The 3,121-nt window shown below is 38.6% G+C and overlaps 1 pseudogene; it reads left to right on the top strand.

Moving 5' to 3' along the window:
- The first annotated feature begins 684 nt into the window (after positions 1 to 684).
- LOC143478429 (odorant receptor 131-2 pseudogene) lies at positions 685 to 2,038 on the top strand (annotated as a pseudogene).
- Positions 2,039 to 3,121: the final 1,083 nt, after the last annotated feature.

Below are 3,121 nucleotides of genomic sequence, written 5' to 3'. Positions count from 1 at the left end.
TAATTAAGTTTAACGTGCTGGGAAATATTGAAATGGACCTTTAAAGTGACGTACAAATGCTTTAATTCCACCTTGTAAAGGTGTATGAACCCGGCAAACATGACTTTGTCCATCGCGCTGAAGCGCGGCGCGCGCGCGAAACTTACAAAAATTCGAGAGGTGCACGACCTCGCGAACGGACAGCGTGCGAGGCCCTCGCGCACGGGCGGAGCCACAGTGATTACAACATTTTCGCCGCGCGGACCCTCGCGCCGCGTCAAGTATAAACCAGGCTTAAACCAGGCTTTAGTAAGGCGTTCGCACGCGTTAGTAAGTCGTGGCCACGCGTAAGGCGTTCGCACGCGTTAGTAAGTCGTGGCCACGCGTTATTATTTTTTTTACATGATGTCACCTTACGGGATCCGTAGTGTAAAAACCCATTAATAGTGCAGCTAATACTTGTTGAAATAAGCATTTAAATGCTTATAAACTTAAGTAACTGCCCTTCAGCAAAATGTTGCTAAATATTCTATTATTCTGTAAGTTTAAAAGCAGGCTTTGCTCTAAACACTTCTAAATGTATTAATTATGAATATAATACATATTTTACAACATTAAGTCATGTTAGAAACAGGCTGTGTAAGCAGAACAGAGCCTGTCAATCTCCAAACTGTTAGTAAGCACAGTGGAGTTCTGTTAACTCCTCCTCTTCAACAGAGCAGCCCCAGAACAGTATAAATACATTAGACTAGTAAACATTAACAGCTTGTTTTGTTTGCACTCTATCTGTTGTTTTTCTCTCTTCAGTTGGTGTCCAGTTTTCCAGTGAGGTTTATATCCATGTTTGAGGGCTTTCTTGAGTGATACTGACTTGTCAAGTGCATTATTTTTCTTCAATTATATTGTCTTTGTATGTCATTTTTGCAGAAATGCAGAACTCTGGTGTTAACAGCACCTTAAACTTTTTTATGTCCTATAATGTCTCAGAAGTATTTATTGAAAGGGGGATACTGTTGCAAATACTGGTGGGCATCTTTCTCTATGTGAACTGTTTGATGATTTACACGTTTCTGAAGAAGGAGGTGTTCAGGGAAGATACTCGTTACATTTTGTTTGCACAAACCTTATTTGCAGACTCTGTTTTAATGATGTTAAGTGATGTACTGCTGGTTTTGAGTATTTATCTTTACCCTGTACACAAAATTCTTTGTGTATGTCTGTGTACAGTTACAACTTATCTCACAATTTGTACTCCACTGACTCTGGTGGCAATGTGTCTGGAGCGCTACGTTGCTATATGCATGCCTTTAAGACACGCTGACATCTCCACCAGCAGGACCAGATTCCTTGGACTTCTTACAGTATGGGGCATCAGTTGCATAATTCCACTGGTCACCTTAGTAGCCTATATATCTGTGGTACCTCCTGGTGCTCTGTTGTCCTATGCTGTGTGCACTGTGGATTTAATGTTAAGGAAAGACTGGCAGGCACAATCACATTCAACCATTTTTCAGCTCTTTTTTCTCATTATGATCATCATCATTGCATTTACCTACGTTAAGATAATGATTGCAGCCAGAGCTGCCTCATCTGAGAATAAAAAATCAACCCACAGGAGTCTCAGAACTGTGGTACTGCATGCATTTCAGCTGTTTCTATGTATAATGCAGTTTTTAAACCCTTATATAGAAATGGTACTTCTAAAAACAGACATATTAGCCTATACTCGTTTAAGATATGCCAATTTTATTATCTTCATAATTGCCCCACGTTGCCTAAGTCCTCTGATTTATGGGCTCAGAGATGAAAAGTTCTTCCATGTTTTAAAACATCATGCTGTGTGTGGTCTTGACGGTTTTTTCTCAACATTGTTCAAAGTCAATCAGTGGAAAATAAGACCCAACCAAATGGAAAACACTTAAGCCCTGTGCCTACTTTCACTGCACAACAATGAGAATCATTTAAATGTTTAATCAGTGTTTATGAGTGATTTTTTTTATCATGTTTGGCAATGGCTGTTATAAAAATTGCTTGATTCCATATCTGTACCAAAGTTCTCAAATTATTGATTTGAAATCAGGTTTTATTATATTTACTTTAAATGCTTGTCTGCTTTTGTTTTGTGTGTAATTAATAGATTAATCCCTGGAACATATTTTTCCTGATTTAACTATTGGAATTTTTGGAGTACACTGTAAAATATTTCAAGTTGTTTAAACTCAGCAACACAAGTTCCCCTGCTGCCTTAAAAAGCTGAGTAAACTCAACTTGAAGGAAATCTTTGTTACATCTCAAGATGTTAAGTTAAACAAGTTGTTCAAATACTGATTATTCATTGTTTCAACTTGATGCACTGAATTAAAACAACTTACTGTGTTTAATTTATCCATTTTAAAAATTATCTATTTAGTTAAATAAACTTGCAATTCCTGACTGGTTTAACACATACTTTCAAGTTATTAAAACTTCAGCAATATTCACATAAGCATGGTTAACTTAAAATAATAAGTTATGTTTTTAAGTTATTTCTAACATTGTTGTTACTTAATGTTACTTAAGCTTTCACCTTGGCTGTTGGTACATCTTTCTTTAAAAATAAATAAATAAATAAATAAATAAGGACCCAAAATAAACTGAAGGGAAAATGCGACAGATTTTGCATGTTCACTTCAATTGTTTATTAATTCCTTCTTAGACAATAAGGAGAGGGTCACACAGTCACTCAACATTTTTGTTGTTCTTTTACATACTGTCATGTTGGCCAGGAAAGTAGTCTCACCCGAGCTCATTTTAACAAGAGAATGCTGTTTATTTACAGACTCATCCATTTCTGCTCTCTGGACTGTCCCCAATAGCAGTTACCCTACTCAGCTGCACCCACCTCACAGTGAGGGTGCCCCCCCAGAACAAACACATACACATCCCCAAAATGTTCCCCACATCTCCACAACTGAAACCCCCAAACAACTCCACATGAATTCACACATTAAAAGAACTGTTCGTAACTTATAGTCTCTCTCACTCATCTCCCAGCATCCCCTGCTGACAAGCGGCAGAGCTCATCAGTGCACATGTCCGGCGCCGTCACATAGTGCCCCCCCCCCCCCCCCCCCATAGTCAGCCGTCCCGGCGCCGCTCAGTG

This window comes from Brachyhypopomus gauderio, chromosome 16 (genome assembly GCF_052324685.1).
Source record: "Brachyhypopomus gauderio isolate BG-103 chromosome 16, BGAUD_0.2, whole genome shotgun sequence".
NCBI classification, from domain to species: domain Eukaryota; kingdom Metazoa; phylum Chordata; class Actinopteri; order Gymnotiformes; family Hypopomidae; genus Brachyhypopomus; species Brachyhypopomus gauderio.
Note: the sequence above shows the minus strand (reverse complement) of the source record. Positions and strands in the feature narration are given on the sequence as shown.